A 27610-nucleotide genomic window follows, 5' to 3' on the forward strand; every position below is an offset into this window, starting at 1 on the left:
TGCTTGGACCATTGCCAGAATCTCAAAACATGAGATACATTCTCACAGTTGTAGAACATTTCACATGCTGGCCAGAGGCCATCCCGTTGCCATCCAGTGACACTGAGACAAGGGCCAGAGCATTCATCGTCAACTGGATGGCTAGATTTGGTTTTCCGACTCAATAATTCAGTCCGTGGAACACAATTCACTCACATTCCCACTGGCAATGCGCTCACATTCCCAAAGTCCACTTTTAAGGCCCGACTCACTGGTCCCAATTAGGTTAATGAGTTGCCATGCGTTCTTTTGGGAGTGCACACAGCTCCAAAATAAATACGTCTGCATTGTCCGCAGAGATGGTTTATTGTACGGTCCTTACAGTTTCATGGGACAATCATTTCACAACCAACTCTGATCTGAATATCCTTTGGCAGCTTCAACATGTTATCGCGATCAGCAAAGCTTTTCCTACCCATTGGCTTGGATCCCCTTAACAGAATGTGCCCCACCACTCCTGGACGCTGATTTTGCTTTTGTGCGCAGACAGTACCCAGGAGTGCTGTTACAACGACCGTATGACAGCCTTTTCCACGTGGTGAAGAAGGATGGATTTGAGTATACTTTGGATATTGGGGGACATTCGCAGCTGTTTAGTTTGAAAAGACATAAGCCTGCCCATGTGGATCCCGCTTCAACCTTTCAGTGCCCCCATCCCAGATGATGAGGGTGTCCACCTAAGGTGAATGCAGCTGGTGTTTTACTTTCTGGCGACGGTTCTGGGGGGGTGTAGCAGCTGTGAAGCGGGCCGAGTGGGCATGGTTCTTTGGTGGGCGCATGAAATCATAAGGCAGACAGCTGGGAACTCATACATTTAATTGACCGCATCTACGTGGTGTTGAATGCTGAGGAACAGCACGTTGATCTGTGAATTCTCCTGCCGGAAGGTGCGGGACACTCAGGGATTAATTTAAACCTGTGGTCCCGTGGATCTGCAACAAACTCATAATGATGTCCCACCTTGGCCCATGGAACCCACGACACGCTGTAAATAGAAGAAGCCTGTAAAGACTGAATAAAGCAGTCTTGTGTTGACTAACCTGGTATGTGTGTGTGTGTGTGTGTGTTGCTTTAGTAGCTCTATCGAAGTATCCGCTACATATATAAATATTTGGGAGGTTTATCGCACTTACAGGATACTTTTCATCCATCTCACAGCCTGTGGGAAGAAGCTATTCCCCAGCCTGTAAGTCCTCATTTTGATGATGGACATGGTTAAAGATGCTGTTCACTAGATCAAAATGGTCTTTGTACTATTCCTTGAACCCGATTTGAACTACACTCCCAGTAAATGTCATCTACAGAAAAAGAGAGACCCCAGTGATCCTCACAACTCTGCATCATTCCTGTCTGATGCTTTACAGCAACTAGACCATCCAATGGTGCAGCCAGACAGGAGGCTCAACTGCGCTCCTGTAAAATCTCAGGATGAGAGCCGTTCGCCTTGACCTCCTCAGTTTCCTTGGGAAGTGCAGGCCCTTCCTGAACAAAAAGGAGATGTGATTGTTTTGTGTATTAATACATGTGCTGTATGGATGAGAATTTTATGTGATTGTATTGTCTATTCTTGCTTTTTAACAATCTTTAGTGGATAGAAGTAGTCATTGTACTTTAGGATGTAAAATCATGTACAGATTGTCCTTCAATCGCCATTTGGCCCAGGTGTCTATTCAATCCAAGAATACTTTCAATCACAGGCAGATTTTGAACAATAATACCATTCATACTTAAACAAACATTGTTTTTAATTTTCTTTAAACAGAAACACAAACAGGATCAAACTTTAACTTATCACTATTAACAGCCTTTCATTACCACGTTCTAATTTTAAGCGCAGGTGTATTTAATGTGCATAAAGTTCTTTGACACAACTCCAAGTTCACCGGTGTCTATCAATTCTTATACTGTGCACAGAATTCAACATTTATGAATTTTCATCAAGCTCTTGTGCTTAAAAGTAAATGTTTACCCTCCAGGAAGGCTCTTGTTGGTTTCAGAGAGGGATTTCCTGCTCATTGTACACACATTAACTGATTCCCTCTGATCAGCCACTTTGGTGTCTTGCCAAAGAAACTTGACCCATTAGGGTTTTCCAAATGATAACCTCTTCTGCAGGTCACCATTGAGTTCCTTTTGTTTCCCTTATTTCAGGTGAAACATCATTTCTAGCCAGACATTTCCTCTTGTATGGACAACAAAGTTTTTCAACAGCCTGAACTGAAAACTCACAAACTGTCTTCAAAACAAAATGCCAGCTTGCCATCTCTCTCTCCCCCACCCCTCTCTCTCTCTCTCTCTTTTTAGAAAAAGCCTAATTGGTCTCTCCTCTCTGCTTGCAAAACCACATGACCTTCTTAGAACAGCAAACTAGAACCAGCCAGATGACTACACCAGACCCAAACTTCTGAGTCCAAACATTTGTTGTTTAAAAACAATAATCCATTTACACCTGCTTTTGAAATTCTTTAGCAAAACAGTATCCTTGTATTGTCTTTGCAAAGGCTCTTGGCGCCTGAATGACTCACTCTCAGCAAAGCTCTTACATTTTAAATAAGGGTTGTTTTGTGAAGTGTTTGTGTTTGTTTGTGACCTAAACGACTCCTCTAATCCAATCCATCTCTTTCAAAAACATCTCTATATAAAATGTAAAATATATAATCTGTCACAGGACAGATGCAGCAGAGGAGTTGTGATAAAATTAATGATGTCCTTGCAAACAAAAAGTGGGAAGAGGTATAATCTGGTGAGTGGAGTTTGTAATAGTTTGAAACTTGAACCTCTCTCTATTTCAGGAGACAATTTACTGTCATGTAATTAAAAAGTGTCATATCACACAAAATTGCTTTTTTCCTGCTGTCAGACAGACAGACTCACCTCTGGCAGAAATTGCCAGAAATGCCTCTTGCAGTCAGAGATAGACTGAGTGCTCCCCCCCCCCCCACAACACCCCAAACCCTGGGCCAAGTCACTGAGGGTCTGTGGATTCTCTTTCAATGCTCACAGACCATCCAAGTCATTGGCAATGTGAGCTCCAGTTTTGAACCTCTGACATAATTAGGAACCATTTAGCACTCACTTGTATCCCAGGTCTGATACTTGACACCCTTTTAGCCAGTTTTGACCCATTCTCTAGCATTCCACAGCCTGGTGTGAGTTCCTTGACTGCTTTGTCCAGAAGCCCGCAGCCTGCGTGGGTTCCTCTCCTCAAGTCACCAACAGCTTGCCACCTATGTGGGTCTTTTAGCTGCAGAACTCCTCACTGGTCTGCTTCCTTGGACACTGACCTTTGGATTGAATCCTCTGCTTCTGAGATGTTGGTGGGGTGTGGTCTTTCTGTTTTCTGGTGCTCTGCACTAGTTGTCCGCTTACCCAGATTTCACGGTGGCAAGGAAATCAAACAAATCTCAATAAAAAAATTTAACTAAGAGGAGAATCTCACATATCTAGAGGGATGGAAAGGGCATTATTACAAATGGAAGCCTGATATTTGAATATTCAGGTGCCAAATTTGCAAAAGCATGGAGTATATATTTCTCAAGCTATATGTAATTTTCTCCAAAGGAATACAACTTTGAATATTTGCATGTCATCTTGGCATCCCTAAAATGTATGTATATATATATATAACTGATTTCCAAGTAAATGCAATACATGTCCTCATCACCGCTAACGTTAATTTAACAAATTTCAATTGATATATTAATAGATTTAATTTAGCCTTGTTCCTTCAATATTTCCTAATAAAAATAAGGTCAGATTCTGTGGAAAAACATCTCCTATAACTTGTTCCATTAATATTGTAATTCTCCCCAAAGAGATCTTGCATTAGGACAAAGATAAGTTGAATGCAAGAAAGTTGCAACATCTTCAACACACCTAAAATATTGATCTGATAATTCTGAATTTATTCTATTCAATTTCACTGGTGTAATAAGTAACTGAAGAAGAAAAACTAGTTGTGAATTCCTTCCTTACTGCTGCAGTGTGGAACTCTGGTCAATAGATCCAAAATGCTGCGTTGAAGTGAATTAATACAACTTCCCTGGATCACGTGATCTCTATTGCCAAATCAGCTTCCTGAGGAGGTTTTCAAATCCAACAGCCTGAGTCACCTGACTCAAGGTGCAGCTTTCAAATAAAATCCATGCTGACATCTGCTACATGACTGATGTAAAAACAATTATACTGAACTAATTTGTATCTTGCATTGAAATCCTTTTATGGATCTGCCCATATTTGCCAATCATTTACAATATTCAGATCCATTTCCCTCCTTTGTCTCAACTTATGAACTTCTCATTTAAAAGTTTCTACTTGTAATAAAGAGAACATCATCAAATAACTTTTTTAACAATTCCTCTTATAAGGAATTTCTATTTCAGTCCAACATTGTTGGTCCTAACTTATCCTTCAAATATGTTCTAAGTTGGAAATAGCAAAAACGATTGCTATACGATATTTATTTCTCAGTTAGTCAAATGGCATTAATTGACCCCTTTCATAACAATCTTCAACATTTATAATCCCCTTACGAAACCCGCTGTCCAGAAATTGATGATCCTTTGAAAAAGATACAAAGATTTTGAATCAAAGACATTCTGGGAGATGTACATCCACTTACACCAATTACATTATTTATTTTATTCCATATATTAATCAAATGTTTCAACAATTGTGTATCTTTATCACCAACCATTAATTTTGATTCCCATTTGTACATAAATTCTTCTGCTTTTCCCTCTCCTATTTTATTAGATTCTATTTTATCCCTTTCAAAAAAAGAAGCAAGAAATCTCATTTGAGCTGCTCCATAACAATTTTTAAAATGAGGAAGCTGCAGTCCTCTCAATGCAGAATTTGCATTGGGTTACTTGTAACATGGGATTCAATCGGAAATGGGTTCACATGACACAAACTCATGATGCAGACTGTTTTCTGAGAATGGAATACAAGAGGAGGGTTGACTAGGTCTCCAGCAGGATATAGATCACAAGATATAGGAGCAGAAGTAGGCCTGTCGAGTCTGTTCCACCATTCTTCCACTCACCCCCACTCCCCAGCTTTCTCCCCATAACCCTTGATTCCTTGACGAATCAAATACTTGTCAATCTCTGCCTTAAATACACCCAATGACCTCACGTGGGTTTCACGACCCACTGACAAAATCAATTTGTTCCACATTTGTTTTAAATTGACACCCTTTTATCCTGAAATTATGCTCTCCTGTCCTAGAATCCCCTACCATCGGAAACATCTTTGCCATATGTACTCTGTCCAAGCCTTCCAGCATTTGAAATGCCTCTGAGGTCCCCCTTACCCTTCCGTACTCCAACTAGTACAGTCAAAGAGTCGACAATTGTTCCTCATACATTAACCCTTTCATTCCTGATATCATTTCAAGAAATCATCTCTGACCTTCTCCAACACCAGCACATCTTTTCTCAAATACGGCACCCAAAACTCTAATTCTGATTGAATGGAAAGGGAATTCTCCAACGACACAAACACAACAGTGAAATGATATTATGTCTTGTTGATATTTACAACTCGGGAAGGTTCTTGTTGGTTTTCAGATAGAGGTGTGTTGTTCAGGGAAGCATTAGTGTTTTTGTGACTCAACGAACCAGCATCTGAAGTCCGTAATCTCTTCAGAAAAGCTTGATAAATTTAGCATGGAGCAGAGCTGAGCCACGACTTTGCAGGTATTTAAGGGAGTGTGTGGGCAGGGTTTGTTCTGGACCAACAATCTCACCAAATGACTCTGCTTGAAATCAAGATTCAAACCATTTTGAGGAATACAACAGGAATTGTTCAACAAGAGCCTGGTGTTCCCTGAGGAGTTTCCTTTCAATAACAGAATTTTTTTTTTTTAACTGCCTGTTAATATTCCTGATACAAATCTTTGAATTTAACTTTCAGGTTGCTATCTGTTGTTAACTTGGAGGCCTTTAATGGGGTGACTGGGTGGAATCTTTGCTTTAACCAAGCAGTTCTCTTGCAATTTTCCAGCTGTAGGATGCGACTCAGTTGCTTGCAAGTTTAGCAAGTGGGATTTTCAATTTATTTATTTATTTATTTATTTTTATTTTTCACACCATAAATCACATTAGCCATGATGTACACTTTTTCTTTTTCACACATATACAGTGACTTTTTCTCCCCCCACCCTCCCTCCTCCCAAGCCACCCCCCCATCCCCCCTCTCATCCATTTTAGGTATACAATCTAGGTTGCATTAAACCCGTCAGACAATGTTGTCATTCAACAAAAATACACCAGAAATTCTACTGAGTCCATTCTTTTCTTTCCTTCTCCTTCCATCATCTTAGGTAATGTTTGTCCCCGGTAGGTTTTCGCTATTGTATTTAATGTAAGGCTCCCATACTTGTTCGAATATTTCAATATTATTTCTTAAACTATATGTTATTTTTTCTAATGGAATATATTTATTCATTTCTATATACCATTGTTGTATTTTCAAATTATCTTCCAATTTCCAGGTTGACATAATACATTTTTTTGCTACGGCTAGGGCTATCTTAACAAATCTTTTTTGTGCATCCTCCAAATCAATTCCAAATTCTTTGTTTTTTATGTTACTTAGGAGAAAGATCTCTGGATTCTTTGGTATATTGTTTTCTGTTATTTTATTTAATATCTGATTGAGATCATCCCAAAACTTTTCTACTCTCTCACATGTCCAGATTGCATGAATTGTTGTTCCCATTTCTTTTTTACATCGAAAACATCTATCAGATACTGTTGGGTCCCATTTATTTAACTTTTGCGGTGTAATGTATAGTCTGTGTAACCAATTATATTGTATCATACGTAGCCTCGTATTTATTGTATTTCTCATCGTTCCAGAACATAATTTCTCCCATGTTTCCTTTTTTATCTTTATATTTAAATCTTGTTCCCATTTTTGTTTAGTTTTACCATTTATTTCCTCATTCTCCTTTTCTTGCAGTTTAATATACATATTTGTTATAAATCTTTTGATTAACATTGTATCTGTAATCACATATTCAAGGTTACTTCCCTCTGGTAAACTCAAATTGCTTCCTAGTTTATCGTTCAAGTAGGATCTCAGTTGGTAATATTCCAGCGCTGTATCTCCAGTTATATTATACTTATCTCTCATTTGTTCAAAGGATAAGAATCTACTTCCTGAAAAACAATTTTCTATTCTTTTAATCCCTTTTTTTTCCCATTTTGATGTGAAATTGCAAATCGTAGCGTCATTTTTGTGTTTGAAAATGCCAATGTGAAAATTTTAACTTTAGTCTTCTTGGTTTGCTTAAGTTTACAGAGGAGACGTTGGGTCAAGCTGAGAAGATAGAGTTGGATGCCCATTTGGTGAATCGGCTGGGCAAAGCATAAAGCACAAAATGAGGGTCTGAAAAATTAATGAAGGAGACTGAAGTGCCGTTGAACCAAACCCAGGTAAAGAATTTAATTTTGTGCTGTGTAATTAAGAGACCAAACGATTTGGGATTTTAGTGGTGACCTATTTAAATGAACAAAATATGATTAGAATAGAAGTTTATGGAATGTTTGGAAGTTGTCACAAAAAAATGGAGCATATAAATTAGATGTTGTAATTAAGATAAATGAACAATACAATGAGCTTGGTGTCACAGTATCTGCCTCCCTCTACCATACATCACCGTTAAACCTTTTCCCCAATATGAACCTGATGTCAAAATATCTGACACTGTTAATCGTACATCAATGTTAAACTTCTCAAGAATGTGAATCCTGTCTCAAAGTTTCTGCCTCAGTCTATCGTAGATCAACGTTAAACTTTCTCCCCCTATGAACCTGGTGTAATAGAATCTGCCTCAGTCTACCGTCCATCAACGTTAAACCTTCTCCCCACTGTGAACATGGTGTCATGGTATATATCTCAATTTACAGTATATCACCGTTAAACCTTCTCCACAACGTTAACCTGCTGTCACAGTATCTGCCTCAGTCTACCGTATATCACCGTTAAACCTTCTCCCCATGTGAACCTGGTGTCACACTATCTGACACAGTTTATCGTATATTACTGTTAAACATTCTCCCCACTGTGAACCTGGTGTCACAGTATCTGACACAGTTTATCGTACATTACTGTTAAACCTTCTCCCCACTGTGAACCTGGTGTCACAGTATCTGACACAGTTTATTGTACATTACTGTTAAACCTTCTCCCCACTGTGAACCTGGTGTCACATTATCTACCTCAACATACCGTACATCACCGTTAAACCTTCTCACCATGTGAACCAGGTGTCACAATATCTGACACAGTTTATCGTACATTACTGTTAAACATTCTCCCCAATGTGAACCTGGTGTCACAGTATCTGACACAGCTTATCGTACATTACTGTTAAACCTTCTCCCCACTGTGAACCTGGTGTCACATTATCTACCTCAACATACCGTACATCACCGTTAAACCTTCTCCCCATGTGAACCAGGTGTCACAATATCTGACACAGTTTATCGTACATTACTGTTAAACATTCTCCCCACTGTGAACCTGGTGTCACTGTATCTGACACAGTTTATCGTACATGACTGTTAAACCTTCTCACTGCTGTGAAGCCAATGTCACAGTAACGATCTCAGTTGTCCACACATCAGCATTAAACCTCTCTCCACTGTGAATCTGGTGTCACTTTGCCTGCCACATTTTATTTTACATCAGCGTTAAACCTTATTCCCATTGTGAACATGGTGTCATAGTATCTGTCACAGTTTATTTACATCACCTTTAAATCTTATTCAAATTGTGAACCTGGTGTCACAGTATCTCACACAGTTTATCGTACATTACTGTTAAACCTTGTTAATGTTGTGAACCCATTGTCTCAGTATCTCTTATCAGTCTACCATACATCATCGTTAAACCTTTACACATCTGTGAATGGGTGTCACTCTATCTCACAGTTTATCGTACATTACTGTTAAACCTTCTCCCCACTGTCAACCTGGTGTCACAGTATCTGACACAGTTCATAGTATATTACTGTTAAACCTTCTCACAAATGTGAATCCCACTATAAAATAATACTCCCCTTCTAAGTCTCGCTGTATTGAATCCCACCTATTTAAAAAATTCCAAAAAAAAGAGAAAAATCAATCCCAAAACAAGTTACTCAAAAGTAGCAGCCCCCTAAAAATCTGGGTGTGGTAAAGTCCACAAGTGGCAGGTGACTAAAGGACTCAGTGTCACCCACCCCCAGTCAGACTTTCACAAAGTCCTGAAACAAAAACATTCAACCCAGTGATTCCAGTCCCAATGATTGTTCCGGATCATCAATATCGAGAAGACTTTGCATCAATTCAACTTTTTTCCCATTCTTTCCATATTTTCCAATCTTCCCATTTCCATTCCCATTGACCCTTCCTTTCGGAGATAATGGTGAAGATCGCCCATTTCCTCGTACATCTGGCAATGAATTAGCAAATATTAAAGGATCATGGTCATTTTCAAAAAACTGAGATTAAAAATTCCCATAAAAATCTTTCAATACTGCTGCATAACGAAAAGCAAATTTATATCCCTTTCGCCACAATACTTCTTAAGCCGAATTAAATTCTCTGCATCTTCTGATAATTTCTTGACTCAGATCTGCATTTAAAAAAACCCTATTATTTTGAACCATCAGTGGAGCCTGATTTTTCCGTGTTTTCTGCACCACCAATCGGAGGATCACCTCTCTGTCTTGATATTTAAAACAGCGAATCAAAACTGCTCGTGGTAATTGGCGTGGAAACGGTTTCTTCCTTAACGCTCTGTTTGCTCGATCTAATTCCAGTCCATCCGGAACGAATTACCTGCCCTACACTTTTGGGATCCATTTCTTCAAAACCTTCACCGGATCCGAACCTTCCATATCTTCCGGAAGACCTACTATTTTAACATTATTTCTACGACTTTGGTTTTCTAATGAGTCAAACTTCTTCAATAATTCCTTCTTCTGAAACCCCCAATCTACAAAAGGATCTTCCACTTTTCCATTTTTTATCTATTATGCTCCACTTGACTCTTGCATTCAAGAAAGCCTCCTCAATCTTTTTAAAATGATTTTGCAGAGTATCCTCTGATCGTGTCCATCTCGTAACATCACTCTTAACTACATTAATATCTTGCTTCATCAAAGTTATTTCTTCACACACAGTGTTCATTTTAGATTTCATTTCCGAAAATCTGATGAGTCATCTGCATTGACATATTTGACATATCTTCCATGAGTTGAGCAATCCCTTCCAGAATTGGAAACACAGAATCCAGTCCAGGATCCATCACCTCCCTTTGAGGCCGACCTTCTTTTGCCACAGTCCCCAGTTCTTCAAATTCTAATGAAGTTGAGCATCCTCTTCCTCCATAGCAATAGGTCCTCTTCCGGTGCTGCTGCGTGTCTGGATACCCGACACAGTGTGCCGACCTCATCAGTTCACCGTCGCTCAGGCTCCCCCACAGCCCACACCTTCTCCAAAGGTTTGTGGACCCTCGACGAACTGTGCACACCCGGTAGGGCCACCGACTACGCAGGTGCGTCTTCTGATGCTACACTGTATCTCTCCTGACCACCAGGCAATGCTGCAGGCTCACGGGCCTGTCCTCGCTCAGCTGGCCCGCCCTCACGCCTGTGTTCACGAGTGCACGAGTCGAAACCGCTGAACACATCACTGAGCTGAAGCCATCTTGCGATAGCGCAAGTGGTACCTATGTAATACTTAGCCGGGCAGGAGTCCTCTGAGACTTGGGGACTCCAGTCGACAACTCCGTTGCTTCAACTTGAACTCGGCCTCATTTCTTCAACACTTTTGTAAGGTAATTTCTTCTGTAACTGAGTTTTCGATTTTTTCACATTTGCAGCCATTTCGATCCTCCACTATTCCAAAGTCTATAAACAGTATTTTTAATCACTTTTACAACTTTTAAAATCAAGCATTTAATAGTCTAACTGGGGAAGGGTGGAACCACACGTCTACCCATCAGTGCTTAAATATATTAATAATGAAATCATGAGGTTTCATCTCTTTGTGACTAACAGAGAGAATGAAAACCTGGACAACAACAAATGGCAGATTTACCACAGGACAGAGTTTCACCTGATGAATTCCCATTTACATCCGTGGAAGTTGATTATTTTGGTCCTTTGCAAGTAAAGTGAGGACGAAGTGTTGAAAAACGATATGGAGTTATTTTCACTTGTTTGACTATGAGAGCAATTCATATTGAAGTAGCGTCATTGCTTGATACAGACTCTTTTATTAATGTTCTTTGGCGTTTTATTCCTAGATGTGGTCAAGTAAAAGAATTATGTTCTGATAATGGATCTAACTTTACAGGAGCTCAACGAGAATTATGAAAAGTTATTCAAAATTGGAATCAACATCAAATTCCTGATGCGTTATTTCAGAATGAAGTTAATTGGATATTTAATCCACCCATAGTTATGGGTGTGGTACGGGTAAGGGTCAGTTGGTTGTGGAGAACGTTTACAAAGGTCTGTACTGGGCAGTACTGGGCAGCAATGCCTAATGTTGTAATGGATGCAGAAGCTCTGGGAAGGGGTAAGGGAGGGACTGGCCAGGAAGTCTGCAGATGCTGGGGCCGAGGGAAATGGACAAACATGCTGGGGAAACTCATGGATAGTTTTGTGAGGAGCAGGTCCTGCTTCACGAGTCAAATTGAGTATTTTGAGAAGGTGTCAAAGGAAATAGATGAAGGTCAAGGTCTGTATGCGCTGCACGTGGATTTTAGTAAGGTGCTTGACAAGGTCCTCACAGTGGCCTCATTTAGAACGTCAGGAGGCATGGGATCCACGGAGCCTTGGCTGTGTGGATTCAGAATTGCCTTGTCTGCAGTAAACAGAGGGTAGTAGTAGATGGAACAATGACTAGTGGCTCTCCAAAGGGATCTGCTCTGGGACCCCTGCTCTTTGTGATTTTTATGAATGATGATGGGAGTGGAAGGGTGGGTACGTCAGGGGATGACACAGAGGTAGAGATGTTGTAGACAGTATAGAAGGTTGTCATAGGTCATCCAGTTTGCAGAGAAGTGACAGATGGAGTTGAATCCTGTAAATACAGATGTACTTAAACAAGCAACTGGTACAGGTTAATTTCCAGAGTCATTTTCAAGGGCACGAATAAAAGTTATTCCAAAGAAGGTTGGAGACCCATTAAAATTAGCTTCATATAGACCAATATCTTTATTGAATGTGGATTACAAGAACGTGAGGGCAGAGCACATGGTTAATGGCAGGATTATGAACAGTGTGCAGGACAGAGAAATATTTAGATCCTGCGCCATAAATCGCTCAAGGTTGCTGTGCAAATTGAGAGGGAGTTTAAGATGGTGTATTGTGTGCTGGCCTTCAGGAGTCAGGGGATTGAGTTCAAGAACTGAGAGGTAACGTTGCAGATGTACAAAATTCTAGTCAGACCACACTTGGAATATTGTGTGCATTCCTGGGGCGAGAATACCAGTGGACGTCTAAATAAGGTGAGATGAGGGAACTTTAGACAAGATGTGAGGGGGATATTTTATTCACACAGAATGTAGTGGGTGGCTGGAATACATTGCCAGGGGTGTTACTGGAGGCTCATCCAAAAAAGGCATGAAAAAGATTTTAATATAGGGACAGGAATAAAAGAAAAACAGAAGGTACTGGTGAGAGGGAGGGAAGAGTAATATTGTTGTGGGGTAGGTTCAGATGGGTCAGCTGAAGGGACTCGACTGATCCATCCATGATTTGTCCAGCATCTTGCTGCCATGTCGTGGAGAACCAGGGTGTTGCCTGATGGAGACACGGTACTCTGAGCTCTGCAGATATAGATTGTGGTTTTCTCCATAACACACTTCCTCAGGTAAAACAGAGGAAGGGAAAGGCCCTAGTGTGCAGGGGCAGGGAGGGGGGTGATGGGGGAGGAGTTGGGGCCCTCCAAAGTCATCGTGATCAGGCCTCGGAGACGGTATCTCTATCACTCGTATTTCTCTTCCCAGCAGAAGGACCGATCTCAGAGACAAGACACGAGTCCAGAAGAACATTGCATCCCAGCTGAACAGAGGATGGACAACATCATGATGGCCTGAACCCCTCCCCTTCTCCCTCTGGCCCTGCCAACTCCATTCACCACCTCTTCCATATCCCTTCACCCACTTCCCCTCCCATTTCTCCCCTACCTCTTCTCCATTCCAACCCCCTCCCACTCACGTTCCCCTTCACCTACCCTCACACCTATGCCCTAAACTTAGCCCTCCTCCCTTCACCTCCCCTTCCCCTCTCCTTTCCCACTCCCTTTTGTCTCCTACCCTTCCCCTCCTCCCCTTCCCTTCCTACCCCTAACTTAGGGGAAGGAGGGATAGGGGAAGGGGGTAGGAGAAAGGGGGGTAGTGAGAGGGTAGGAGTAGGTAATGGGGTAGTGGTAGGGGGTGCGTGTATGGGGTAGGGTTAGGGGAAGGGGGTAGATGTAGAGGATAGGGGTAGGGTTTAGCTTAGGGTTGGGGAAGGTGGGTAGAATTAAGATAGGGGTCAGGGACGGGTAGAGGTACAGTTAGGTTTAGGGTTAGGAGATGTGGGCTCGGGTTAGGTCGAGGTTTAGGGTTAGGTTTAGACTTCGGGGAAATGGGCTTGTGTTAAGTTTAGGGGAAGGGGGTAGGTGTAGGAGGTAGAGGTGGGGTGTGAGTTGGGGATAGGGGAAGGTGGGTAAGATTAGGGTTGGGTTTAGGGGACAGCGCAGGGATAGGGTTAGAGGACAGGGTGGAAATAAAAGTTAGGGTTGGGGACGTGGTGTAGTGTTTAAGGGTATCGGTAGTGTTAACGTTAAGGTTAGGGTTTGTTAGGGGTTAGGGTTAGGTTGGGGAGGGGAGCGTGGGCGGCGAGCGGGGCACAGGAAATGGGGAGGTGATGAGGGAGGGGAATGGGCAGGGAAATGAAGAGGGGTACGGTGTAGAGGAAATGGGAGGTGAATGTAGGAAGGCACCCCTTCCCCCACATTATCCCTGCCTCCTCTCCTCCTTCCAGAGGAAGCCGGACCTCATTCCGGCCAGAACCTCCCTGTAGTTTCAGAGCCTCCGTTTCAGGAAGTGCCTTCGACGCTTGCCGCTGGACAGACATCTTGTCTCTTGATTCATTCTATACCGTTGATATTAAATTTAAAAATGGTTTGATCTTTTAAAGCTTGAACTCAAAAGGCTGGTCCAGATAGACAACACAGAAACAGGCCCTTCGGCCCCACTCTCCTGCTGGCTGTGCTGTTGTAATCAGTCCATATTCCTCTCCACCTTTTCATTCTTAGCTCCCATCAAGCTCATGTTGCCTTGTCAATCTCACGGCCTGTGGGAAGAAGCTATTTCCCTCCCTGGCTTCTCTGCTTTTATTCTTCCATATCTCCTTCCTGATGGCAGGGGGACAAAGATGCTCTTTGCTGGATATCTGGGAGTCTATTTACAGAGCCCATCCCTGCAAAGATTCAGGGGTCCCTTGCCTTGAGGTTCCACCCATGTTGCCTCTCCCTCAGCACTCTCTCATCAGAACACAATTAAACCCTCCTTCCCCTCCTCTCCCAGGTCTCAGTATCCCCCTGACAATTCCAGTCAGCTGCCATATATACACCCTGCCCCACCTGCTATCGAATGCCCTGCATCCTCCTTCCCCATTGGTTTCCTCCTGTTATCAGGCATCAGAATGGACCCCACCCTGTTGAAACTATCCGTATTCTCACTGATCACTCTGCGCCTCTGCCCTCCATCCAGGGGTCTTGGTTGTCTTGTGGTGATGGTGGAGAACAAAGTACCAACTCAAGGAGATGGGGAGCTGTAAGGAGACCCCCAGTTCCAGGAGACAGGAAGAACCACAGAGATGCCCAACTCTGTCAATCCGGTAGAACCCGGTCATCAGGTGCAAGGAGCTCTTGGTACTGCTGCACGTGAGGCAGGTGTGGCCCATCCCCACACCTCCACCCTGTCAATTCCCAAAACACATTTCCTATTCATGTGGGGGTCCAAAATGGATAGAGTCTGGAGGACCATGTACATCGTCAATCAATGGGGGAATATCCCTAACCAGCATGGCTATTGTGTATGGCTGTGCTTGGAAACAAAGTTTAAGGGCACCAAAAGCCGCTATGTGCTGAGGTTCTACCTGGCTCAGGTGTTGTGAAAGATTGGTCTGGCCCTGATGCCACACAATGTCCTAGTCAGCAGGACTTTGCCCCATCACCTTCATGGGAATGGTTGCATAGACAAACACTATTGACCACAGGGCCATCAGGCAGTGGTCAGGATGGAATTCCTGCTGACACAGAGACTAGGACTTGATGAGATACTGCGGGGTGGTCCCCTGAGCAGAGCATCCAGAGACAGACATCCAGAACTGCTGGAAGAACAGAAACTCAGTGAAAGATGCCCTTTGGTCTGCCTGAAACCCAGATAAGAGAATCAAACACTAGAAGCCCAAAGCAAAGGGAGGAAGGTTTAGGGGAAATATAAGGGGTACTTGTTTTTACACAGAGTTGTGGGTGCCAGGAATGCCTTGCCAGGAGTGGTGATGAAGGCTGAAATATTAGCGGCATTTAAGGGCTTCTTGGACACATGAATGAAGGAAACATAGAAGATAGGAGCAGGAGTAGGTCATTCGACCCTTCGAGCCTGCTCCGCCATTCAACGAGATCATGGCTGATCTTAAAGTTCAGTACCCCATCCCCACCTTCTCTCCGTAACCTTTAATACCCTTATACGGAAGAAATATATCTAATTCCCTCTTAAACATATTTAATGAACCTGACTCTACTGCCCTCTGTGGCAATTAATTCTACAGATTCACCACTCTCTGGGTAAAGAAATTCCTCCTCATCTCTATCCTAAATGGTTTGCCTATTATTCTCAAACCATGGCGCCGGGTTCTGGATTTTCCCATCCTTGGAAACATCCCATCTGCATCCATTCTGTCCAGTACTGCCAGAATTTTATATGTCTCTATGAGAACCCCTCTCAATCTTCTAAACTCCAGCGAGTACAATCCCAATTTGCGCAATTTTTCCTCATAAGTCATTCCTGCCATTCCAGGTATCAGCCTTGTGAATTGCCTCTGCACTCCCTCCATTGCAAGAATGGAGGGTTATGAAGGAGGAAGGGTCAAGTTTTTATTTTGCTTGGAATTGATAGGTCAGCGCAACATCTAGGTCCGAAGGGCATAACTGTTCGACGTTAACCTGCTGGTCTTTTAGCACATGGAGATGTGGGTGAGGGAACGCTGCCCACCGGCCTATTCCAGGTTGCTGAGAGATGCACTGAGGCTTGGCGCAGCCAACACGAGGGCGCTGTGGGGAAGGACTCTAATCCTCCGGGTCTTGAGGGGCGGAGACTAAGGGGAACCCCTTCAACCACAGAGTGCAGGGAGTAACCACAAGGTGTCAAAGTGGTGGAATGATGTTAAACAGAGAATGTGTGCAGTGAAGGGAATATAGGCATGCAACACGAGGATGAGAAAAGACATGGAACAGTTGTCCTCTTGGTCAATAATTTTAGAATAAAGTTAATTTTGGGGTGAAAAAGAGAAAAGCCCGAACTCAGTCAACTTTGTTTCATGAGATACATTCTCCAATCCAGGAAAGCTCCTCTGTACCCGTTCAAATTTAACACGAGGAAACTGTATTCATGGTGGAAACCTCTGCAAACACACAACTGGACCTAAGCACAGAGAGACAAATGATACACGTGCAGTCCCTCCCAAAAAAAATAAATTCTGTTGAATCAATAGCAGAGTCATGGAGTCTTTGTCTGAGCCGGTCATCCATCATTCTCCATTCTCACTGCTCGCAGGAAGAATCTGTTTCTGGGCCTGGTGCTACTGGCTCCGATATTCCTCGACCTCTTTCCTGATGAGAAGAGCTGCCAAATGCTGTGGGCAGGTGGAAGGGATCCTCAACGACATTGACAATGAACCCGGTTTATCCCATTGATATTTGCCGTGGGTGGGTTGGGGGGAGAGAGTCCCCATGATCCTATCTGCCACTCGTGGTCCTGCCAATCATTTAAAAAAAATATTTATAAACTTAAAACCACAACAAATTCACACAATTAATAATAATGCTCATCTAATTTGTGGCATCTATAAAAGAAAGAATAAAGTAACCACCCCCCACCCCCATCCCCAATATCCTACCCTCTCCCACTTCTCTCCTCAACAGAAGTGTCTGCTACAGTGGTGACCTCAGCAGGACCCAGCCCTTCAGTTGGACGTGAAGATCACGGTCCAGGCGGCTCTTCAGATGGTTTGGTTGAAGCTGTCAATGTTCTGGATGTCGCAGCCACACGTGGGGTTCAAACAGGCCAAGGACCAGTTCCACCTCCAAGAGATCACCGCTGATGACATCCATTACTCCTCCATGATGTTCTTGCTCATCAGGACATGGCAGCAAGGCTCATCGACTTCTGACATCAGCCTCCCGAGCAAGGCAAATAGGATGCCCTCAAGGAGCTCTTCACCCGCACCTTCAGGCCATGCCTTCATCCTCCACCACATTCTGTTCCTGCTCTCACTGTCGCATGGCCCAGACAGTCATCCCAACATGAGTCCCTTCAAGCTATTTCTTTTCAGCTCTCACCAAATGCCCTGGACCCACTTTTCAGGAACTCTTCCCTCTTCCTCCCTATGTCATTGGTATCTCCATGTGCCACAACCTCTGTCCCATTTTAGGATGTCTTGGACACCAGCAGCAACACCCCAGACACTGGCACCAGGGAGGCACCACCTGGAAAAGGTCCAGGGTCCTTGTCCAACAGTCTTTTTCCTGAGCATCCAGGCAGCAGAAAAATATCAATGGTTGCTCAAAGCAAAATCCTCATTGCGGTGCCCACCAACAAGTTGAGGCACAAAGTTTTGTGTGTGTTTTGGGTTACTGGTGCCAACATCTCACCCTGTCCCTCCATCTACTGTACAATGTTGCTCAGAAAAAAAAACTCTCCGCTTCATTGATGACCGGAACAACAAATGGCTTCTTAAATGGTAAAACACGCTGTTGAACAACACTGCCACTGACCACAAGCACCCCCCAACCCCTCAAAACTGGAAGACCCTTTGAATGACTTGTCTCTGCAATGAAGACAATGGTCTAGTGGAGCCTCGAGCAAAAGAGGCAAGATCGCTGAGTCCCACAGAGCTTCTGGTTCAATTCCCTCCTGGAAGCTGCCTCCCGCGACTCCCCATCTGAGTGTCAGATGCTCGCCTGCTCACCACAGAGAACCAGATGGCAGCAGAGACAGTCACACTCCAGCCACACCTCCCCAACATGTGATGGGTTCAATCTGCGGATGCCACTCACAGCGGACCGAAGAAGTGGTACATGGCAGACCGCACAGAGGCCGGGCCCGAAGGGCTGAGCCACTTGCAAGAACAGATCATGTCCTGTCCGAAAGTGACAGCCTCCCACTTGAATGACCCCGAGAAGAGCTTGGCACCATGGCCTGGGGCAAACCGTTCAACACCCTCGATGCTGGACAGCAGGAAAAAGCTTGGTTTACTGACGGCTCCGGCTGGTGGATGTGCGAAAAACAACGGTGTAAAGTGGGAGCGCTCCAGCCCACCACAGATAAAGTACTGACACAAGAGGGTGAGGTGGAGGGGAGAGCCAACTGTCCAAGCTGGCAGCTGTGGCACTGATCCGAAAAGGGACAACCAGGTGGGCCCAGGAGCCTCTTTTCCGATCAGTGCAACAGGATTTCTGGGCTGTGCCAAACAGCACGTCAGTGTGGATGGGTCGGCGTCAGGAGACAGGGAGGCAGATCCATGGCTGCCTGCTCTGAGGACAACAGCACTGGCAGATCTTCTGAGAGGTGGAACAACAAAAGAATAGTCAGGGTCCACCACGTGGATGGACACTCCTCCAGGAAAACCGCTGAAGCTGACGCAATGCCACTGTGGACTGAGCTGCTCAAATATGCTCTGCCACTATTTTCCCCAAGCAGAGAGACCCCGGAGCCTTGGCAGCATTGGTGCATCATAAATGTGGGCATATGGGGGCACTATGATGGACAGAGGATCTGGGGGTCTCATGATGTTGCAAGAACTGTGATGGCCAAATGCCCTATTTGTCAGCAATTAAAACCAAGGGCCACATTCGCTGGGGTTCGGGAGCCGGCCAAGTCTGATAAATTGACCATATCAGGCCTCTCCCCTGCCAAAATAAAAAGTGATATGTTCTCACGATGGTCAGCACATACTCGGATGTCCTGCCAGCGGGCCGACCAAGCACCATTTAAGCGTGCTCCATATGTGGAATACCCTATCGGATAACGTCCGACCAGCAATGGGTGGTGATGCCAAGTATTTGGGGCCACCTGCATATCCCCTACCACCCACAGGCATCCAAGATCAATGAGTGAATGAATGACCTGTTCAAGGTATTGTATGTGACAAGTTGATTGTCAAGTCTTCTATCCACGACTGGTTGCAAGTGTATCGATTAATCCTGCGAGTTTGTGTCTGTGTGTATCTTTTATTCCTCGTGCGACTTCACTACATGTGTCAATAAAAGACAACTGTGTTCAAATTCGCCACCCTTGGGACCCCTCGAATCAGTTTCACACACATAATAATTGGTGCAGTGAGCAGGGTCCTTCGAGTTCCGACTGAACACAGCTGCAGTGGAGATGCTTTGGAATCGGTGCAGGAAATCGAGTGCAGGCAGGGAGAACAAGATCTGTGGGTGGACTGACGAGAGTGCAGGGTTAGGAAGCTTGGCAAGCATGCTGGCGGACCACCGCAAACTGGTAGACTGGTCCAAGCTCCTGGATCCACATCTTGAGAAAATAGGTCACCACGTGTTGTCCCACTTCAAGAAGTTGGGGTTCCCAAAATCTAAGGGGAATCAGAGGGTGCCTTTTGGCTGCCAATGTTTCTCCTTAGAAACCAATGTGAGATCATAGAAAGGAAAGATTTGGAGAGGGCCCAGGAAAATAAGGAGATAAAGGTGGTCCAGCAGCGCTGCTGTGCACTGCAGGAGGCAGTACAGACTCCCCCAACCTGAGCCACTGATGTCGAGATGAGAGGGACAGAGGTAGCCAACAGGCATGCCGATCAAGGTCTGACTCCACCCCCACACCCCAAGTGAGTGAGTTTGTACTGGCCATGGAGCGATTAGCCGAGGCCATTTGCCAGGATTCAGGCATTAAAGGTTTCAGAACAGGCCAGGAAGAGCATGAAATCAATTTATTTGCAGAAGTTGTTCTGATATATCTGACAGACCCGACACACTCATTGCCCAAGTTGTGCTCCACCTTGGAGGACTATGGGGAGATCTCTGGGTATAAGTTCTTTTGGGATATGTGCAAAATCATGTCACTTAGGAAGGGGGATTAGAGCCAATGTCAAGAAAATAGTCAACAAATGTGGCGGCAAAATGGCATCAAATATCTAGGAGTTAGAATAGATAACAACGAGTAATTTAGACCAGCTGAATTATTCTCCCCTTGCTTGGGGAAATTGAGGAGGATTTAAATGGTTGGATGTCCCTGCCCATTACACTAGTGGTGTGACAGAGAGGGGAGGTGTTACAGAGGGGGGAGATGATGACACAGAGGGGGTGATGATGTCACTGCATGGGGCAGCCATAGCTGAGTCGTGCCATGGCACAGCAACACGAGAAAGATGCCTCTCCTGGAAGGGGATTCTAGCCCGCGTGTCGGAGTAGGATGCTGTCTCATCCCAGGGACCCTCTGATCAACAGGGTTGAGTTTGGAAGCACCCTGCGCCCATGGGTGAGATAAAGAGCCTGTTATAGGCTCCCCTACAGGGACAGAGCCTCCTCTGGCACCATCCTTCACCCAGTGTGGGCGGAGAGAATGGAGGCTGCATTTAATCCCCTCTCCCCATCCTGAGTGCAGGGCACTTTATGAGGCAGCTGGAGGGGACTGGGGAGGGGAGAACAATGGCATGTGAGGGGATACAGGGATGGGGTCTGTAGGATTGGAGGGGAGAACGAAGGAACGGGGTTGCACCACAGGCTAATGTCAAGGGAGATTGGATCAGAGGTAGGGGACATAGGGTTGAGCTTGGGGGATGGGGTGCGAGGGGACGGAAAGCACTGGGGAATCCATGGGGGTGGTGTTGGGTGGGGGATGAGAGTGTGGTAGAGGAATCGGGGCAGGGGAGAGTGTGAGGTGTCTGAGGGAGAAGAGAAGTTGCGAGGGGGATGGAAGGCAGACCTTTCATTAGAAATGGGACAGAGCTCCCTCTCCACCTGGAATGGGATCTGTCCACTGAGAGACAGGACCGCTCCTCCACCCACACCCCCACCCCCGTGGTTACAAGATCCCTTCAACCCCACACCCCCCCAACCGGGATAGGATTCTTTCCCAAGTGGACCTGGATCAAGGTGCTAGAAAGTGTTTCTGCTGCGGCGGACCCAGCAGAGTTGAGCGGTGAAGAGTGGGGCTCTCTCTGCACCACCTGCTCCCTCAGGCGACGAGGTCTCGCTTGCATCATGGAAGATCACGGTGTTGCTAAGCTTCTGGGAATGTGGAGGGCTTCTGCTAAACCTGTGGTAGGGTTCAGAGTGGTTCATCTCCCCGGGACGTGCTGAAGGTCAAGGATGACCCGATCCTCTCATGGAGGGAGGGTTGTAGACAGAGTGATCGGCTGCGGAACTGGCCTCAGTCTGAGGAGAGTGATCAAAGAGGGACCTGGGGTGGCAATATTTCTACTGAGAGGCTGGAACGAACCACCAGAGGATCAATTCTGACATTTAGGTGACCCTTGGAAGGGAGTTAGAGGGAGGGGTAGAGACTAACTTGGACAACAAGGCTGGGCTGGGATAAATGACCTGTTGTGTACCCTCTGGGTGTGTAAATGCTGCTGCTTCTGCCCCAGAGGACATGGCAATAAGGTCACAACAGAGGTGGCCACACCGGGTCACGGACCCAACGTCCCCAAGGTGGTGTCCTGCACAGATGATAAAATCATCGACAATGGATCTTTCGGTGTGGTGTACCAGGCAAGGCTGGTGGACTCCGGAGAGCTGATTGCCATCAAGAAGATCTTGCAAGACAAGAGATTCAAGGTGAGGGGGAGGAGCAGTTGTGTGGAAATGGAAAACCCTGATATTTAACTTTAGGGCCTACAGCACGTTCACAGGCCCTTGCGACACATGAGCCCGTTTCACACAATTACACCCAATTGACAAACACCCCAAACACATTTTTGAAGGGTGGGTGGAAAGAGGAGCATCTGACAGAGACGAAAGCAGCCATGGGGTTTGGAAACAGAGAAAGTCACACAAACCCACAACAGCACCCCCCCTCCCCACACACAACCCCCCACCACACACACACACACACACACACACACACACACACACACACACACACACACACACACACACACATCAGAGATTTTCTGCAAATTAATTGTTCAGTAGAAGCTGGGAAAACAATCATAAAAACTGAAATGATACTTCATTGAACCCCCTGACGAGTCCCCACTCCAGCGACACGAAAAGTCCCTCCCACTGACTCTCGAAAAGTCCCCCACTTCGGCCTCCCTAGGAGTTCCCCACCTCTGACCCCTTGACGAATCTCCTCATCGCCTCCCCCCTCAACTTGGACAAGTCGCCCCTCAGGGCCCCGACCCATCGCCCAGCCTTGCTGATGTTCCTCTCTCGCCATGGAACCGCAAACTGCAGATCGTGCAAAAGTTGGATCACACCATCATCGTCCCTCTTCTCAACTTCTACTCCTCTGTAGTCAAGGTAAGATCCACCTGCACCCACCCCACCCCCACTCTGATGCATATCATTTGCTGCTTCCTTCCCCATTCCTTCAATCGATCTGTCTCGCTGCAGCCTCTCTGTTGCCTCCATCCTGCCCCTCTGACCAGTGCCGACTCCTTGACGCTGGCTGCCCTGCTCCTCACCCATTAACTCATGACCTCTTGCCATTTCAACTCCAGACAGCAGCAACCAAGACCACAAGACAAGGTCGCCAAATTCGGCCACTCAGCCCCTCCAGTCTGTTTCCCCAATTCATTTCACAAATGTATTTTCCCCCATATTCACTTCCCCAGAACCTTTTGGTGCGCTTCCAAATCAACGCCTGCTCTGAATCGTCCCAACCACTCAGCCTCCACATGTTCGACCCCAGCCAACACCCGGCTGCAAACATTTCTCATCTCAAAACGTCAATGGTTTTCTCTCCCGGTGAATCCTTGCCTCACGAGGGAGGGCGGTCAGAGCTGCACATTTTGTGCAGTCTCACCAGAAGCCGAATGATGGGGCAGCGGACGGGTCCACTACGGCCTGTTGACGCTCTGCTCGCTGAGCCCTTGGATTCATGCCATGTTGTGTTGAGCAGTGGGGGCATCAGGCCTACAGAGAGCAGGAGGCGCTGGCACTCCAGTTGGGAGAGGCACTGGGTGTTGGAGGGTAAATCCAGCTGACATGTTTGTATTGTGTCCAAGAGAAAGAGGAGGTTTATTTGAATCTGCGTCTGGACTATGTTCCCGAGACTGTTCACTGCATGGCCCAGCACTTCAACAAGGCCAAGCAGCCCATTCCCATGATCTACATCAAGGTGGTTGTGGGTCTGGGTGGTCAAGTTGTCCACTGGGGCAAGCTTGGATGGTGGGGTTGGAGGATATGAAGGAGTTTACTGGCTGAGTCTCGCTGGGGACTGGATATCGATGAAGGGTGCATGAGGGTCTCAATGGGTATTGGTGAGGAGAGAACGGGTAGTGAGGGGAGAGGGGTGGAGAGGATGATGAGGATGGATGTTGATTGGCAGGGAGGGGCCCTTCACCCACCTCCCTTTACCCTCAGGATCCAGACCCGGCCAGTGTGGAGGCAGAGTGGGTCATGTTATATCGTTGTGTTGCCAGATGTTCATGTACCAGCTGTAGCAGAGCATGGCCTACTTCCATCCTCAGGGGGTTTTCCATTGAGACATCAAGCCCCAAAAGATGCTGGTAGATCCCAAGATGGCCTTCTTATTGCTCCTTTATTTCGGCAGGTAGATCCAACCGTGTCTTCCCGTTCACCACCTCAACGCGGTCCTGATCCCTCTCCCCAACACGGCCTTGTCCCCTCCCCACCAGCTCTCATCCCTCCCTCACCAGCTCTCTCTCCTCCTCCCTCTCCCAACTTGCCCCTTCCACAGCTTAATAACTTATTCTAAATAAGATTGTGGGGTGCTTAGATGGAATGAACAGCCAGAAACCTTTCCTAAAGTGTCAGGTGCAAATCTCAGAGAGCATCCGCTTCAGGTGAGGGGAGATTTTTTTTATGCAGAGAGTTGTGAGAACTTTGAATGCGTCATCGGAGAAAGTGGTAGTGGTTGGTAGAATAGGTACATATAAAAGTCTCTGAGACGAGCATGTGGATGTAAGGGAACAGAAGTTTTACATGATAGAGGAATTTGGGGATATGGCGAGAAGGCAGGGTAGGTCGAGTTAGGTCATAAATTAGATCAGCCATGATCGTATTGAATGGCGAAGCAGGCTCGATAGGCCATTTTTGTCCTACTCCTGTTCCCACTTCCTATGTTCCTATGGGTGTGGTACAGGTAAAGGTTGTGGAGAACATTTACAAAGGTCAGTTCAGCCTTTATGGGCCAAAGGGCCTGTACTGGGCAGCAATGCTTGATGTTCTAATGGATGCGGAAGCTCTGGGAAGGGGTAAGGGAGGGACTGGCCAGGAAGTCTGCAGATGCTGGGGCCGAGGGCAATGCCCAAACATGCTGGGCAAACTCATGGATAGTTTTGTGAGGAGCAGGTCCTGCTTCACGAGTCAAATTGAGTATTTCGAGGAGGTGTCAAAGGAAATAGAAGAAGGTCAAGGTCTGTATGTGCTGCATGAGGATTTTAGTAAGGTGCTTGACAAGGTCCCCACGGTGGCCTCATTCAGAATGTCCGGAGGCATGGGATCCATGGAGCCTTGGCTGTGTGGATTCAGAATTGGCTTGTCTGCAGCAAACAGAGGGTAGTAGTAGATGGAACAATGACTAGTGGCGCTCCAAAGGGATCTGCTCTGGGACCCCTGCTCTTTGTGATTTTTATGAATGATGATGGGAGTGGAAGGGTGGGTACGTCAGGGGATCACACAGAGGTAGAGATGTTGTAGACAGTGAAGAAGGTTGTCATAGGTCATCCAGTTTGCAGAGAAGTGACAGATGGAGTTCAAACCTGTAAATCAGATGTACTTAAATAAGCAACTGGTCCAGGTTTATTTCCAGAGTAATTTTCAAGGGCACGAATAACAGTTATTCCAAAGAAGGTTTGAAACCCATTAAAAGTAGCTTCATATAGACCAATATCTTTATTGAATGCGGATTACAAGAATGTGTGGGCAGAGCACTTGGTTAATGGCAGGATTATGAACAGTGTGCAGGACAGAGAAATATTTAGATCCTGCTCCATATATCACTCAAGGTTGCTGTGCAAATTGAGAGGGAGTTTAAGATGGTGTATTGTGTGCTGGCCTTCAGGAGTCAGGGGATTGAGTTCAAAAACCGAGAGGTATCGTTGCAGATGTATAAAATTCTCGTCAGACCACACTTGGAATATTGTGTGCATTCCTGGGGCGAGAATACCAGAGGACGTCTAAATAAGGTGAGCTGAGGGAAATTTAGGCAAGACGTGAGGGGTACATTTTATTCGCACAGAATGTAGTGGGTGGCTGGAATGCATTGCCGGGTTAGTAGCAGAGGCTGGTCCAAAAAAGGAGGGTACTGGTGTGAGGGAGGGGAGGGTAACATTGTTGTGGGGTAGGTTCAGATGGATCAGCTGAACGGTCTCGACTGATCCATCCATGATTGTCTAACATCTTGCTGCCATATCGTGGAGAACCCGGGAGTTGCCTGATGGACACACGTTGCTCTGAGCTCTGCAGAGAGAGATCGTGGTTTTCGCCAAAACACACTTCCTCAGGTAAAGCAGAGGAAAGGGAAAGGCTCCAGTGTTCAGGGGTAGGGGGGATGATGGGGGAAGAATTGGGACTCTCCAAAGTCATTGTGATCAGGCCTCAGAGACAGTATCTCTATCACTTATATTTCTCTTCCCAGGAGAAGGAGCGATCTCAGAGACAAGACACGAGTCCAGAAGAACCTCGCATCCCAGCTGAACAGAGGGCAGACAACATCATGATGGCCTGAATCCCTCCCCTTCTTCTCCCTCTGGCCCTGCCAACCCCATTCCCTGCCTTTTCCATGTCCCTTCACCCACTTCTCCTCTAACCCTCCTCCATCCCAACCCCCTCCCGCTCACCTTCCCCTTCCCCTGCCCTCACACCTATGCCCTAACCCCAGCCCTCCACCCTTCACCTCCCCCTTCCCCTCTCCCCTTCCCTTCCCCTTACCCCATCCCCTTCCTCTCCCCCTTCCCCTCCCCTAACCCTCCCCCTTCCCCTCCCTTTCTCCTCCTCCCCTTCCCCTCCCCCTTCCCTTTCCCCTTCCTACCCCTATCCTAGGGGAAGGAGGGGGAGGGGAAGGGGGTAGGAGAAAGGGGGTAGTGGAAGGGGTAAGGGTAGGGGTTGTGGTACGGGGTAGGGTAGGGGGTAGTGGTAGGGGGTGCGGGGATGGGGAAGGGGTAGGAGGTAGGGTTAGGGGAAGTAGGTAGGTTGTAAGGGATAGGGTAGGGATAGTGGTAGGGGGTGCGGGTATGGGGAAGGGGTAGGAGGTATGGTTAGGGGAAGGGGGTAGTTGTAGGGGGTGCGGGTATGGGGAAGGGGTAGGAGGTAGGGTTAGGGGAAGGGGGTAGGTTGTAAGGGATAGGGGTAGGGTTTAGTTTAGGGTTGGCAAAGTTGGGTAGAGTTAGGGTTAGGGTTAGGAGCATTGTAGAGGTAGCATTAGGGTTAGTGTTCGGAGACATGGGGTAGGGCTATATCTTGGTTTATTGTTAGGTTTATAGTTCGTGGAAGTGGGCTTGTGTTAGGTATAGGGGAAGGGGGTCGGAGCAGGGGGGTAGAGGAGGAGTGAGGTTTGGGATTAGGGTATGGTGGGTAGCATTAGGGTTGGGGTTAGGGGGCGGCATAGGCATAGGGATAAAGTTAGGGTTAGTGGACAGGGTGGGGGTAGAGTTAGGGGACGTGGAGTGTTGGTAGGGGATATCGGTAGTGTTAAGGTTAGGTTTAGGATTTTGTTAGGGGTTAGGGTTAGGAGTAGGAGGAAGGGAAGGGGGAGGGGAATGGGGGAGGCGAGCGGGGGACGGGAACTGGGGAAGGGAAGGGGAGGGTATGTGGGAGGGGAACGGGCAGTGGAAAGGGGAGGGGAACGGGGTAGAGGAAAGGGGAGGTGAACGTTGGACGGCATCCCTTGCCCCTCCCCTCCCCTTCCCTTCCCCCGCATTTCCCCTGCCTCTCCTCTCCTCCTTCCAGAAGAAGCTGGGCCTCTTTCCGTCCAGAACCTCTCTGTGGTTTCAGAGCCTCCGTTTCAGGAAGTGCTTTCGACGCTTGCTGCTGGACAGACATCTTGTCTCTTGATTCATTCTGTACCGTTAATATTAAAATTAAAAATGATTGGGTTTTTTAAAGCTTGAACTCAAACGGCTGGTCCAGATAGACAAAACAGAAAC

The 27610-nt window shown here is 46.2% G+C and overlaps 1 long non-coding RNA gene and 1 pseudogene across 1 annotated transcript in view; both read left to right on the forward strand.

The window, feature by feature from the left end:
* LOC138750191 (uncharacterized) overlaps positions 1 to 11997 on the forward strand; it is a 33777-nt gene extending 21780 nt beyond the window's left edge. Inside the window, exons 2-3 of the long non-coding RNA XR_011349142.1 lie at positions 7344 to 7484; positions 11397 to 11997. This is a non-coding gene — a long non-coding RNA (uncharacterized lncRNA). The remainder of the gene's footprint in view (positions 1 to 7343; positions 7485 to 11396) is intronic.
* A 6548-nt stretch (positions 11998 to 18545) lies between these two features.
* LOC138750184 (glycogen synthase kinase-3 beta-like) lies at positions 18546 to 24470 on the forward strand (annotated as a pseudogene).
* Positions 24471 to 27610: the final 3140 nt, after the last annotated feature.

This window comes from Narcine bancroftii, unplaced genomic scaffold, assembly GCF_036971445.1.
Source record: "Narcine bancroftii isolate sNarBan1 unplaced genomic scaffold, sNarBan1.hap1 Scaffold_104, whole genome shotgun sequence".
In the NCBI taxonomy this organism is placed as follows: domain Eukaryota; kingdom Metazoa; phylum Chordata; class Chondrichthyes; order Torpediniformes; family Narcinidae; genus Narcine; species Narcine bancroftii.